Source organism: Heteronotia binoei, chromosome 4, assembly GCF_032191835.1.
Source record: "Heteronotia binoei isolate CCM8104 ecotype False Entrance Well chromosome 4, APGP_CSIRO_Hbin_v1, whole genome shotgun sequence".
In the NCBI taxonomy this organism is placed as follows: Eukaryota; Metazoa; Chordata; class Lepidosauria; order Squamata; family Gekkonidae; genus Heteronotia; species Heteronotia binoei.
The window spans coordinates 86,642,795-86,658,455 of record NC_083226.1 but is presented as its reverse complement, the minus strand read 5'-3'; the positions used below and the strand labels follow the sequence as shown (position 1 = coordinate 86,658,455).

The following is a 15,661-nucleotide window of genomic DNA, read 5'->3' as shown; positions in this document are numbered from 1 at the left end:
AGGGGAATCCCTTTTGCCCAGGTAACCAAATGTCCCAATGGAGACCCAGTGAAAAGGTGGTCTTGCCCAGGAAAGCACATAGAGTGGGTAAAACAATTGGCAGAATGGGAAAACCCACAGAGCAAGAGTATCACAGCTGGTCCTGACAGAGGTTTGCAATAGCTTCTGAGCTAGTTGGTTTTGATAAACTGATAGAAGTCAAACATTAAAACAAAAGCTTATGATTAATAATATAGGTGATGCAGCCCATCAAGGAAAACATTTCCCAGAATGGCTCTGCAAGTTGGATTTGAAAGCCAAAAAATAAAACAGACACACAGCACAAACAGAATATAAAACCTTTGCAGAATTACTAAATTTTGAAAAATGAAAGATAAAGGAAGGCAACAAACATGAATATCTGTAGCTCAGATCTCTGAACACCACAGAGTCACAAGGAAGTTGGTTTGTTCTCTGTGATTAAAAGAAATCAAAGCCCACCAAAATAACAATTTAGCATTTGAAATAAAACTGCAGAAGACAAGAAATAGAAAGGGAGGGAGGTTCCCTGAAACCAATACGGCACAAACAACCGGGTTCTATGAATAAGCAGACCCCAGCAATATCAAATAAGTTTGGAGGAAAATGAATCAATAATGACCCAAATGAACCACCTAGGAAATGCGATGAAATAAACCAGATCAGAATGAACCATGAACCAACCCATTTTGAGCACAAATTGTAATTTGCAGTTCATTGTGTGTGTACGCGTGCGTGCAAAGTGTTGTTGAATCACAACCAATTTATGGCAATCCCATAGGGCAGGGGTGGTCAACGGTAGCTCTCCAGATGTTTTATTGCCTACAACTCCCATCAGCCCCAGCCATTGGCCATGCTGGCTGGGGCTGATGGGAGTTGTAGGCAAAAAACATCTGGAGAGCTACCGTTGGCCATCCTGCCATAAGGTTTTCAAGGCAAGAGATTAACAGAAGTGGTATGCCATTGCTTGTCTCTGCATAGCATCCCTGGAATTTCTTAGTGGTCTCCCAACCAAATACTAATTAGGGCTAACCCTGCTTCGCTTCCATAGTAATTTACAGTAATTTGTAGCAGGAACTCCTTTGCATATTAGGCTATACCCCCTGATGTAGCAAATCCTCCTGGAGTTTACAGACTCCAGTCTGGAACATACTTCTGCCTTTGGATGAAATAATAATATTTTTGTTTTGTTGAGGTTTTCTTTAAGCGTTTATCTATGCACACAGACACATACATTTAAAAACTCCATCTTGGAGAAATTGTACCTGAAAAAAAAATGGGATTTCCATAAATCCTGGATCCAAATAGTTTGTAGGTATTGTGATCCAAGATTTTTTGAAATACCAAAATTTGGTGAGGTCCAATAGACACAGATGCAGTACTGCTGTCAAAGATCTGTTCATGACCTGGGTTCAATCCTGGTGGAAGCTGGGTTCAGGTAGCCGGCTCAAGGTTGACTCAATCTTCCATCCTTCCAAGATCAGTAAAATGAGTACCCAGCTTGCTGGGGGGGGAGTGTAGATGACCTGGGAAGGCAATTGCAAATCACCCCATAAAAAGTCTGCCATGAAAATGGCATGATGCAACGTCACCCCAAAGTCGGAAACAACTGGTACTTGCACAGGGGACTACCTTTACCTTTAATAGACACAAACAAAAAAAATGAGGGAATTGTACACCCCTAGTCCCCCATACTCTATATCGAGGGTGAGATCTGGCACTTTACTATTCTTGTGCTCGAGTTGGGTCAAGGGTCTGAGTTACAACCTCAAGTGGTGTCAATGACCTGAAGCTGTGCTAAGTGGTGTCAACCAGCTGAAGTCGTACCAATTGCTGAACTATGGCCTCTGGCTGTATTATTGTTGGAGTTATGACCCTCTATTTTATATATTATGTTTATGAGATTTTAAATTTGTTGTGTTTAATTGGATACGTTTTATTTATTGTTATCGCAATGTTTTAATGTTGTAAGCCGCCCTGAACCCACCTTGCAGGATAGAGCGAGGTATAAATCACAAATTAAATTAAATTTAAAAATTTTTAAACTCCGTTACTATTGGACTGGATGCTTGAGAGATGAGTCATAACACAGAGTTGCAATCCTTCAGATGGGGCCTAGAGATTTCCTGGAAATATAGTTGATCTCCAGACTACAGAGATAAATTCCCCCTGAGAAAATGGCCACTTTGAAATGTGGGTTCAGTGGCATGCTACCCTCCTCTCTCCAAACCCTGTCCTCTCCAGGGTTCACCCCCAAAAATCTTCAGAAATTTCATAATCCAGTGCTGGCAACCCTAGTCATAACCACTTCTCTTCACTGCCCCCCACCAGGCAGCAAGAGGTACATTATAAACTTTGAGGCTGTACAGAGTAGAAATCCAGTTACAATAAACCTTGATATAAATTCTGTAGTGTTAGGCATTTCACCAGAAATGCCATGTATCACCATTCAAAATAATTAATAACTGAGCCCTGACCTGGATAGCCCAGGCAAGCCCTGTCTTGTCAGATCTCGGAAGTTAAGCAGGGTCACCTCTTGCAAGTACTTGGATAAGAGACCTCCTTGGAATACTGGAGCTGGAGGCAGGGGCAGGCTTTATTCAGCCACCTCTCTGAATACCCTCCATGCTCCATGCAGGGGTCAGTCACCAGAGGTCACCATGACTTCCAGGTGCACACACACATTCACGTAAAAATACAAAATAAATTATTGACTGGTAAACCTCCTAAATGCCTCAAATTGGGGGTGGAGACTACTAGATCACTAATGTTAGCTTGTGCCAAAATTCTGCCTTGATGCAAACAAGCTGAATGTAAAGAAAAATTAAAAGGATTCTATTATGTTTTTCAATATATGTATTGCATAACTAACAGCTTAAACTTAATGTTTGTTGAGAACTCTCCCAAAATATTTTTAAAATAATGGAAAGATTTAAATTTTAGTCAATATTCACTATAGTTTAACATTGATGGTAACAAATTTATTTATTTATTTACTTTAGATTTGTATGCCACCGACTCCACAAGTGGACTCTGGGCAGCTAACAGTGGAAATCCATATATATTTTCAAAGGCAGAAATTGTCTTCCCTAAAAGTTATATTTAACTGGTTTGGGGCTTATTAATATGTATAGAATTTAATTGAAAGCTGCATGAGCATATTGGAGACTATAGAGGAAGAACTGACATGACATATGTGTTTGTATTTTTAAAAAATAATGAAAAGATAATTCTGTAGCAGGAAAATAATGGAGCTGCACACATTATTGATATGAAGCGAGGTTTTTTACTTCTGGTACCAAAAGCAGGGTCCAGTTGAGTAGCATAGCTCTAAAATACTGAACCTCCCCCACCGATCCTCAGACTGTCTTTTTAAGCACAAACCAAGCTTAGCAGGCAGGCTCACAAGTTTATCTGATTCAACATTCCCCACCCCCTTGCAACTCCTTCTAGTATTTTTCCATACCTCTTGTTTTCTTCCTTTATCAGCTCCAGCAAGAAACTTCTCAATGAGGTCCCTTTGTCTTATCCTAATACACATCTGTGAAAACACACCCACTGAAGGCTGTCTGTGCTTCTAATGAACATTGCATCAGACATCCTCTTTTTGAAGGCAGAAGCATGCTTTCATTCATTATTATAGCGGTATTTATTAATTATTCAGGGGTCCCCCTTCATTCCCACCTTTCAGCCTCTGAAAGCTTATTTAAGTCTGAAAGAGTCTGACCATCATTACACAAATTAATGAAATATTGTTTCCTTTCCTCTGGGGACATGTACAAGATGCTGACATTTTTGTCCCGTGCTGTTGGGGGGACTGTTCATTTCACCTCAGATTTCTGGAGCTCCCAACATGCGTTCAAGGGGTATCTCTCCCTGACTGCGAATTGGTGGCAATCCAGTGAGCTGCAGGGTGGGGGTGGCGGTAGCGGCAGGCAGGGTCAGGGCCACCAGGCCAGCTATCACTGGGCCTTGCTGCATGCCGAAGCAGTCAATGTGCCGCATACGGCGGACACTCTCGGAGCCATCCTCTCACAGCAGTTAGAGGGCTGGGTAGGCAGCAGTGATGCTGCCTTTTATGAGAAACCTAAAATCTTTTTAAATTGCCCCTATCTGGCCTAGTTAAATTTTGAAAGAAGATAAAGTCCTAAACTGGATTAATTTTTTTTTTAATTTCAAAAAACACAATCCCTAAAAACACCATTATTAGCGGGGCAGCCTATTTAGTGGCTCTAGCCAAACCGAAAGCACCCTCAGACTCCAAAAATAACGCTATAAAAACATGAAAGTGACCCACCCCACTTAGCCCACAAACCAACCCCCACACCAACCAGAGGTAATTTAAAAAAAAACAAAACATGGCAGAAAGAAACTTAATTTAAAAAAAAAACCCTCCAAAACCAGAACCAGGAAAAGGGACAACAGGACAGGTTGCAAAACCAACAACAGATCCAAACAGATCACTGAGAAAAGGCCAAGAAACTCAACTGTTAAAAAACTGACCTTTTAACAATAAAAAAAACTCAGGCCAAATCAGTCAACAACACCCCCCCCACCCCAAAAAAAACCCCAGAACCAGGAAAGGGAACAACAGGACAGGATGCAAACCCAACAACAACAAATCCAAACAGATCACTGAGAAAAGGCCAAGAAATCAACTGTTAAAAAAGTGACGTTTTTAACAATAAAAAACTTCAGGCCAAATCAGTCAACAACACACACCCGCCCAGAACCAGGAAAAGGGACAACAGGACAGGATGCAAAACCAACAACAGATCCAAACAGATCTCTGAGAAAAGGCCAAGAAACTCAACTGTTAAAAAAGTGACCTTTTCAACAATAAAAAACCTCAGGCCAAATCAGTCAACAACACCCCTCCCCCCCAAAAAAAAAACAGAACCAGGAAAAGGGACAATAGGACACGATGTAAAACTAACAGCAACAGATCCAAATCATTCAGAAAAGGCCAACAAACTCAAATGTTTAAAAAGTGACATTTTTAACAATGAAAATTAGGCCAAACAGCTCCCCCCCCCCCCCCAAAGAACCAGAACCAGAAGAGAAAAGGAACAACAGCAGCACAACACAGCAGCAACAAATCAAACACAGAATCCTTTTAAAACAGTAAAAAACTTGACTTTTAACAATACAGGAACTTTACCAACCCCTCCCCCCCAAAAAATCTTCACCCTAACCCCAGGAAATCCAAGTCACCCAAATCAGGAAAAGTAAAAGGACACTGCACTTTTAAAAGTCTTCTCACTAAAGTAAGATATTGGCAAACCCCCACCTCAGGCCCCCACCTCCAGCAGAACCCCCTAACCCTAATCCCAAATAAGCTAACCAGTACTCACCCACCCAAATAAGTAAAGGGACTGAGTCTTAAAAAGTCCTTTTATTAACTAAAATAAAAACAAGAACCCCAAGACTGTCTTACTTTAGATGTCTTCTCTTCTCCAGGCAGATCAGACAAGGCTGAGAGAGGGCAGGAGCAGCTGAGGCCAAGGGTCAGCACAGCACAATCTCTCACACACACCAACACCAACACAGCACCAATAGAATGGAGTCCAGCCAGGCAGACTCCTTAAACAGTTTCTCTGACCCTACACAGAGCAGTTGCAAAAAATACCACTGCTCTGTCATTGGCCAGAGAACACTGTTTACTTGGATACCCAAGTGAACAAAAGAACAACAATATTGCTGATGGCTGGGGGATTAGCCCAGCCATCAGCTACTCAACAACCCTGCAAAGCATGCATTTGCAATGCATTTTGCAAATGCATGCTTTTTTTTGGCTGCTGGGGCTCCTCTCCCGCTCCCCTTCCCTCTCTGATCCCAGGGAGGCTATGGGAGAGGCGGGTAAAGGCTTCCAAAGGCGCGAAAGGAGGCAAGCAGCTCCCCTGAGGCTGCAGAAGCTCCTTCCCCGCCTTTTCTATGGACTTCCGTATACTTCCGAATATTGATTCAGAAGTATACAGAGAGCCGTATACGACTCCCATATTATGGCTGCAATTGGATTCAGAAGTATACAGCGCCGTATATTTCTGAATCAGGAGTGATTCGGAGGTTTCTTCGGTTCAGCCAAGCCGAATGCGTACCCCTAATCTGCAGCTCGCTTTAAATGTGACCAAGGGATCCACGCTACTACTCCTTGAACCTTGACGGCTGTAGGGGAACTTAAAAGGACAATGAATGGGCCCTTCCACCTAGGCTTTAAGGTCTTTGCGCTCCAGCTTTTTATCCATACATTATCCCCCGACTGGTAAGCATGTACAGGATAATAAATTTGATATGGCAAAGTTTCAAACATACTTATTCACCTCTTTTACAGCTTTGCCCAAGGCTTGCAGTTCCTCACAAGTTATAAGGCTCCCTAACTGCGAAAGGTCACCTCAAACTCCTTGGACTATGGGGGGGGGGGGTCTTCCATAAACGATCTCGAAAGGCGACAGATGAAGTTGTTTGTGTGGCAAACAGTGCAACCGAAACAATGCAATTGGCAACATTGTAGTCCATGGCAAATGGGTTTCTTGACAGAATTTAGACAAGGTATTCTTCAAAGTTCAATTAGCCCTTTCAACTTTTGCTGAACTCTGTGGGCGGTCGGCTGCATGCAATTTCCAGGTAATACCAAACAACGTAGATACACCCTGTACAGTTTTCTCTATAAACAATTATCCATTATCGCTCCTGATGATTACAGGTAAACCAAATTTAGGCACAATATCTTTTAATAAGGCTTTTACAACCTTATTGGTTTTCTCAGTGCATGTGGGATAAGCTTCAATCCATCCAGACATCGTACAAACAAGTACAAGCATGTAACAGTAATGTCCAGCTTTGGGCATCTCAATGAAATCCACAACTAGGGAGGAGAAAGGTGTTGCTCCCACTGGCTGACTCCCACTGGCTGAGTGGGACCCGATCTTGGATTATTCTTTGCACATGTAACACAGAGGCTTGGGCTGTCAGTGAACTCACTCGATTAATATATGCCCACTGACTCACAGAGCGTTCAAGAGCAGTCTTTCCATAATGTGTTCCCTCATGCAGATTCTGAATTAATGGCTGTGTCACAGCTTCTGGACTATAAATTCTGCCATCGGGAAGAACATACCAGCCATCTCTTCGTTTGGTTACTGCCCCTTGAGTTTGAACCCACTGCTCCTCAGCTAGTGAATACTGAGGACTCCATTCGGTTAAGGAAACTTGAAAAACAGGCAGGATTTCTGTGCTTCCCCGATAAGGCTTTAGTGCTGCCCCTTTAGCTGTTAAATCTGCCTTCCGATTTCCTCTTGCTACCGGACTTAGGGGCTGCTCATGGCCTCGGCGATGGATGACAGCTATGTGCCGGGGTGCCCAGACAGCTTCTAACAATTCCAAAATCTCTTTACCATTTTTAATTCCTTTGCCACTCGCAGTAATTAAGCCTCTCTCTTTGTATAGGGCTCCATAGGCATGCAGCATCATGAAAGCATATTTAGAGTCTTTGTAAATATTTACTTTATGTCCCTCTGCTAACTGGAGTGCTCTGATGAGGGCAATTAACTCAGCTTTCTGTGCAGAGGTTGAAACGGGCAGCGGTTCTGCTTCTGTCACTGTTTCTAGAGTGACTACTACATATCCTGCTCTGCACTTCCCATCCTGGATAAAGCTACTCCCATCGGTATTATATTCAATATCATGATCTGAAAATGGGACATCTTTCAGATCTGGCTGGCTGGAGAATATTTCTTCCATAACCTAAGCAATCATGCTCCAATGCATCATCAGGAATTGGCAACAAAGAGGCTAGGTTCAGAGTAGGGATGTGCAAAAAAAAAATTCGGTAGTACACGGATTCGGAAATATATGAGGGGGGGGGGGAATGCGGAATCCCGTATATTTCTAAATTCCGTAGTCAGAATAGCCGCATATACGGTAGATGCGCGGCTATTTCCAAATATCTCTCGGCTTGACTTCGCAAACAAAGATTTAAGAAAGGTGCAGTAGTCCACGTCTGCTGCAGGCTCGTTGGTGGCTGACAAGACCAATGCGGGACAGGCAGGTCTGGCCACAGTGGCTACAGGGAAAAGTCTGATTTGGGGTTGGTGCTGTAGCAGTACGATTCTTCCTCAATCTCCTTTTGTCCTCAAGACCAGCTATGCATGCGTTCTCAAAGGAAGAGACAGCCTGGTGGATGGTGTGCCTCCATGCTTTGCGATCTGAGGCTAGGTCAGACCACTGGTGATGGTTAATGCAACAGGTACCAAGGAATTTCTTCAAGGAGTCCTTGTACCTCTTCTTTGGTGCCCCTCTATTTCGATGGCCGGTGGAAAGTTCGCCATACAGGGCAATCTTGGGAAGGTGGTGGTTTTCCATCCTGGAGATATGCCCTGCGTCTTCAACAGCAATGTCTTGATGCTTGTAACCTCCGCCCGTTTGAGGACTTCAGTGTTGGTCACAAAGTCACTCCAGTGGATGTTGAGGATGGTGCGAAGGCAGCGCTGATGAAAGCACTCAAGGAGTCTCAGGTGATGACGGTATAAAACCCACGATTCGGAGCCGTAGATGAGGATTGTCATCACGACCTCTTTGTAAACATTGATCTTTGTGCCTTTTTTCAGATGTTTGTTGCTCCACACTCTTTTATGCAGTCGGCCGAATGTACGGTTTGCCTTTGCCAGTCTATTGTCAATCTCCTTGTCGATCTTGGCGTCTGAGGAGATGATGCACCCCAGGTAGCTGAACTGCTGGACTGTCTTCAAAACTGATTCACCCACAGTGATGCAAGGAGGGTGATAATCTTCCTCGGGTGCAGACTGGTGGAGAACTTCTGTCTTCTTCAGACTAACTTCTAGGCCGAATAGCTTGGCAGCCTCTGCAAAGCAGGACGTCATATGCTGCAGAACTGATACCGAGTGGGAGACAAGTGCAGCATCATCAGCAAACAGTAGCTCTTGGATACGTTTTTTCATTGTCTTAGAGTGTGCCTTTAGTCGCCTCAGGTTGAACAGGCTGCCATGGTGTGATAGCGGACGTAGACACCATCGTCATCATCTAGATCTACTGTGGCTCTTTGAAGCATCATGCTAAAGAAGATTGTAAAGAGAGTTGGCACGAGAACACAGGCTTGCTTTACACCTGTGCCTATTGGGAAGGGCTCCGAGAGATCGTTGCAGTGTCTGACTTGGCCTCGCTGATCTTCATGTAGCTGAAATATACAGCCCCATTATACCCTATAGGCCATTGAAATCAATGGCAAATAGGGTATATTTGAAGCCGCCTGGAGGGGAGGGGGGTTGAGGGAGAGCACCCAAATTTGCAGGGGACTCTCCCCTACAACCCCCCCCCCCAAGTCCCAAAAAGATTGGGCCAGGGGGTCCAATTCCTGGGGCACCCAAAGCCAAATCTAACTTCACACCAGAGAAACTGTATAGGACCCAAATGCACTATATACATCTATCTACTCTATGAACCCTGCCACACAAAACACAATCTGCTCAAGGTCTGCTCTGCAGACCTGGCTGCAGCAAACCCAGATGCCAGCTCTCCAGCCCTGCCCCAAAGAACGTGGGGAGAGCTGGCCAAGCACAACAAGCTTGCTGGCTCTGGGTCTCTCACCCAGGTGCCACAAAACACACAATCTACAGATGCCAGCTCTCCAGCCCTGCTCCAAACAACACAAGAGAAGCGGTGGACCGCACCTAGCTCCACATCATTCTGTATCTGACACAAAGCAAGAAGCATTTAGACTTACCTTGAGTGATGGATGGTTGGCTGGTCTAGGCTCTTTTGCGTTACCCAGGGTGCACCACGAGGAGGCGAGCCAGAGTTGCACCCCAAATGAGGAAGATCACTGGGAGGGCCTCAGATTGTGTGAGAGGAAGGCAACCATTCCTCCTCTCTCAGCTCAGCAGCTGAACACAAGCTATCACTGTCCCATTAGAGGGACCTCAGCATTGGTATGGCTGCTGGCTGCCTGTCATCATCACTGGCACCTCCCTCTTTCCTCCTGCCCCTGAAAAAAAAAACTGGGTTGTCCTGGCTGGGCCTGTGGGTGCTGTTGGTTACAGTTGGGGGCTGCAATGGCCCATTCAGTATTATTAGGCATGTGTGGATGGGGGACTGCGGAAATTTGGATTGCTTTGCAGATTTTAAACCAGCATTCACTTTTGGTTTGGGGAGGGATGAGGAGTGGGGGGGGGATGCACTGCCAATCAATTTGTGAGTGAGTTTTTGGGCTGTCTTTGGACTCTAGTCTATGTTTACTGGGAGAGCGTTTTACAACCACCTTCCAAGCGCGGGCCAAGAGAGGATGCAGGCACAAGTAGGTGCTCACTTCATTCACTCTCAAAGTCTATGTTCGGGGAGCCGAACAGAGGCAAGTTGACCTTCAGGAAGACCAACTGCTCACCTGTCCAGGGTTGCAGGCAATTGCGATGTGGGCAGACAATGTCGCCCATATGCGAAAAGATGCACTCGCTCTGCATGCTCGTCGGTGGGCATGAGAGGAACGCCTTGGCCACGGAGGAGAGGGCTGGCCAGACCTCCTCCTTCATGACCCAGTAGTCCAAAGGAGACGTTTCCTGTGGCTCGAGGGGCTCCAAAAGATACTCCCTCACCATCACAGCACCCGTCTTCACTCTCGGTGCCCTACCACTCCTAGAGGGGCCAACGACCCGCCCGATGAGTGTCATCTCAGGACTCTTTGTGGCGTGAGTCTGCTGGGAAACACTGCCTAGCTGGGGAGGTTGGGGATGAACAACAGCAGTGGAAGTGGCAGATGAGCTGCTTCCACCCCTCTTCTCCTCAACTACCGGCACTGGGCCCACCCTAACTCTGGAATGCTCGACCTTCTGGGAGAGCTCGTCTCACCAGCAATCAAGCTCGTTGGCCTGCTCGGCGACTGTGCCCTTAAGGTCGCCATCATGTAGACCTTATCCTGGGTGAAAGTCTGAAAGCGGGTCTCAAGCCCTTCTTGCAGCCTAACAACCAGGGCGCGCACCACTGGAAGAACGTCTGCACGGCCTTGAGCTGGCACTAGAAATGAGGCCAGGTCCTCACGGGCCATCTGGACCATGGGGCCAACCGATGCAATGCTTGCCGTTTCAGACGAGAGCATTTCTGTGTGGGTATTGAAGGGCCCAAGAATCTCCACAGTCTGAGAAATGACCACCCAATTCTCTTGGGTGAGACAGTTCTCATCCCGAAAGACCCTCGTCTCAGAGACAAAGGCATCCAGGGCTGCTCTCTGCTTCACCATGCGCTCCAGCATGGCACAGGTAGAGTTCCAGCGTGTGTTGACGTCACTGATCAGGCGGTGCCCTGGCACGCCTGTCACTCTCTGTTTCTCACACAGCTGATACGAGTCCGTATTGCTGCGTGAGAAGTGACCCGTGATGTGCTGACACTTCTGGAGCAGAAGTCGGTACTCATGGGTCACGGCTAGATACCAACGATCCTGGCTTTTCGTCTGGCCCAATGCGTCCTTAACCACGAGGTGGAGAAGGTGGGCCATGCAAGGAAGGTGTTTTAGGCCCTGACGCTGGACAGCCGCCTTGATGTTGGAGCCACCATCAGTCACCACGAAGCCCATGGTGATGTCCCCGCTGCGTACCTAGCCCTCTAACTGCTGTGAGAGGATGGCTCTGAGAGTGTCCGCTGTGTGCGGCGCATTGACTGCTTCGGCATGCAGCAAGGCCCAGTGATAGCCAGCCTGGCGGCCCTGACCCTACCTGCCGCTACTGCTGCCACCCCCAAACTGCACTGCCCCCAGCTCTCTGGGCTGCCACCCATGCCCAGTCAGGGAGAGATACCCCTCGAACGCATGTTGTGAGCTCCAGATATCTGAGGTGAAATGAACAGTCCCCCCGGCAGCACGGGACAAATGCTCCTTCACCACAGATCTGGTCGCCTTGAAAACAGCTGGCACAATGGTCCTGCTAATGGTGGTTCTCGCAGGAACTTTGTACCAGGGCGCCAGGTGCTCGAGCAACCCTAGCACCCCAGGATTCTTGATCACTGAAAATGGAAGCCCATGGGTGATCGACCTGGCAAGGTTCCAGGCGATCACCCTCCTGCCATACCTGATTTCCCCCTCTTGGCACACAGGTGCCACCCCTATCAAACATCTCAGGCAGAGATGCCTGGCGTCTCTGTACTCCCACGGAACGCTCCTGGAGAGCGGAGGTAGTCGCGATGGAACAGACCTCCTGGCTGGGTGGTGTTGGCCGCTTGGGCACCACAGCACCAGCCTGCTTCTCCCCCTTAAGAAGCACCCCCAGGTGGTGCTTCTGCAGGTGATTCCGCATCCCCCTGGAGTCAAGTCAGCAGGGTCCCGCCCACAACTGATCCGGGCCCTGCACAGCTGGCACTGCGCGTAGCATGGATCCTCCATAAGTTGGAAATGCTTCCAGACTTCGGAGGTGAACGGATGCCCAAACTGACTGGCAGCTTGGGTGTCCGGAGCCACCTCCTTTGAGGTGCTCGGGGCAGACTCATTGTGTCTCGTGGTGGCAGGAGGGGCTGGCCACCGGGGGGAAATTGGCGGAGATGGAGGCACCTCGTGTGTCTCCATCTCTTCCCCCTTCACCCCATGCGGCCTCCACTCCTGGTCATCCCCTGAATGACTGCTGGTGCCTGAAGAAACCGAAGAAGGGGACTGGTCCTCCTCAACCAGCTTATCCTCCAGCTCCTGCACGACACTCTGCACCCTCTTTGGGGTGATCGTTTTGGACAGAAAACTGTCCCCAAAGCTCATCTCCAAGGAAGGCTGCTCTTGCTGCCCCTCCTCCGGCTGCTGAGGCCGAGCAACATCAGCTGGAGGAGAGACTGCCCGAGCAGCAGACCCCTGCTCAGTGCCAGCACCTCCTCGCACCTCTGCTGAGGGCGCCGCAGCAGCCTCGATGAAGGGCCTAATGAAGTACCCCCTAACCCTAACCCCAAATAAGCTACCCACCACCCAAATCTGGATAAGTAAAGGGACTCTGAGTCTTAAAAAGTCCTTTTACCAACTAAAATAGAAACAAGAACCCCAAGACTGTCTTACCTTAGACATCTTCTCTACTCCAGGCAAGTCTGGTAAGGCTGAGAGAGAGCAGCAGCAGCTGAGGCCAAGGGCCAGCACAGCAGTCTCTCTCACACCAACACACACCAGCAGCAATGGAGGAGTCCAGCCAGGCAGACTCCTTAAAAAGGTTCTCTGGCCCTACAGAGAGCAGTTTCAAAAAATAGCGCTGCTCTGTGATTGGCCAGACAACAGTGGATACCCAAGTAAGCAAAAGATCAAAAGAACAACAATATTGCTGATGGCTGGGGGATCAGCTACACAACAGCCCTGCAGAGCATGCATTTGCAATGCATTTTGCAAATGCACGCTTTGGATTGGCTGCTGGGGCTCCTCTTCCCCCTCCTCCCTCCCTGATCCCAAGGAGGCTATGGGAGAGGCGGGAAAAGGCTACCAAAGGCGGGAAAGGAGGCAAGCAGCTCCCCTGAGGCTACAGAAGCCCCTTTCCCGCCTTTTCCATGGATTTCCGTATACTTCTGAATATCTATACGGAAGTATACGGGGAGCCATACTCGGCTCCCGCATAATGGGCCCCAATTGGATTCCGCTGTATGCGATTCCATATACAACCGAATCAGGGGTGATTCAGCGGTTGATTTGGTTCGGCCAAACCGAATGCACACTCCTAGTTTAGAGCTGACACAGTCACTATTTTCACTCTGGAATTTTCACACATAAGTGCCTGATATCTGACCATACGGGCATTGGTGAACCAGTAGTTCACTTTGTGTTCCAAAAGGGCTTGCACATAGTGGGGGACTCTTACTTCAAGTTATAATAATAATAATAATAATTTTTAATTTATATCCCGCCCTCCCTGCCGAAGCAGGCTCAGGGCGGCTTCCAAAGTTGACTTCCAAAGGTAAACTTGTCTGCCTCCTTCACAAGTTCTGTGACAGCAGCTACTGAGTGCAAACGGGGGCCACCCTTTTGCTACAGTGTCTAATTGCTTAGACAAATATGCCACCAGTCTGGGCCAGGATCTCAGCAATTGAGTTAGAACGCCTGCAGCTATTCCTCCTCGCTCATGCACAGAGTAAAGAGCTTGTCAGTATCAGGTAATCCCAGAGCTGGGGCCTGCATGAGCTGGCGTTTTAAGGCTTCAAAGGCATTTTGACATTGCTCTGTCCATTCAAAAGGTGCTTTTTCTCCCCACATAGTGGCTTCGTATAAGGGCTTAGCTGTTATGGCAAAATTGGGGAGCCAAATTCTGCAGAACCCTGCTGCTCCTAAGAATTCTCTCAGCTTGTGCCTGGTAGTGGGCACAGGAATGGCACACACAGTCTCATTTCGCTCCCTGTCTAGCTGCCGTCTGCCCTGGGATATATGGAAGCCTAAAAATTTCACTGTCTCTTGGCATAGTTGAGCTTTCTTCCAAGACACTTTATACCCAGCCTCAGTCAGAAGTGTTAGCAGGGCAGCAGTGGCACCTTGACAAGTCTGTAAGTCTTTGGTCCCATCAGAATATCATCAACGTACTTAAGGCATACAACTTCTCCTGGCACAGTTGGGAACCAGCCCAAGACCTTACTGAGGGCATTACCAAAAAGGGTGGGCAAATTTTTGAACCCCTGGGGTAAACGGGTCCATGTATATTGTAGCTTTCTACCAGTCTCTTTTTCTTCCCACTGGAAGACAAACAGTGGCTGACTTTCAGATGCCAGACTTAAACAAAAGAACGCATCCTTGAGATCTACCACTGAGAAGTAACTGGCTGAAGCAGGTATAAGTCCCAGCAAGACATATGGGTTTGGAACGACAGAATGCAAAGTCTGTGTACAAGAATTAAGAGAGCGTAAATCCTGTACCAGTCTGTAATCATTGGTGCCTGGCTTCTGGACTGGCAAAAGGGGACTGTTCCATGGAGACTGACGTTCTACAAGAATTCCATATTCAAGAAACCTGTCAAGGTGTTTCTGAATGCCAGCTACTGCCTTCTTAGGGATCAGGTACTAGCGTTCTCGGACTGGAATGGCCCCTGGGATTAATTCTGCCTTAATAGGTGTATGGTTTACTGCTAGCCCAGGCGGGTTCTCTTCTGCCCATACATCTGATAATTGTTGAACTCAGACTTCTGACATAGCCATTACAGGAGCTGATTGGTAAAACCTCCACTCCTCTTCTCGGGGTCATTCTAAAACATACAATTTGATGTAATTTGCCTTCTGAGGTTATATAAGGCAGCTCAAAGTTCATTTGACTTTCTGATTCAAAAGTCAATCGGGCTCTTAACTTGGAAAGCAAATCTCTTCCTATCAGTGGCACTGGGCAATCAGGCAAATGGACAAAATTGTGATGGACCACATGGCCTCCTACTGTACAAGCTCGTTTGGCTAGAAGTGGTCTGAATTGCTTATGCCCTGTAGCTCCAATTGTATTAATATACTTGCAAATTGAAGGGGCAATCTTATCAGGCACAAATCTGGTTAGCAGATTTGTCATTGGGACAGGATTATCAGAAAATGCAACAGTATGGGTTTTCCAGTTTACTAGATCACTTGAAGTGAAAGGCACATATATGTATCAGGTCTCAATACCGGGGCCAGGCTGTTGAGGGATATGGACTTCCCAAAAGGGAGCTAGCAGTGAGCTCTC

General features: G+C 47.1%; 1 protein-coding gene across 1 annotated transcript in view; it reads left to right on the top strand.

The window, feature by feature from the left end:
* The first annotated feature begins 4,095 nt into the window (after positions 1-4,095).
* Positions 4,096-15,661, top strand: part of SPTLC1 (serine palmitoyltransferase long chain base subunit 1) — a 197,771-nt gene continuing 186,205 nt past the window's right edge. The window contains exon 1 of the mRNA XM_060235503.1: positions 4,096-4,101. The gene's annotated coding sequence lies outside the window, so the exon portion shown is untranslated. The remainder of the gene's footprint in view (positions 4,102-15,661) is intronic.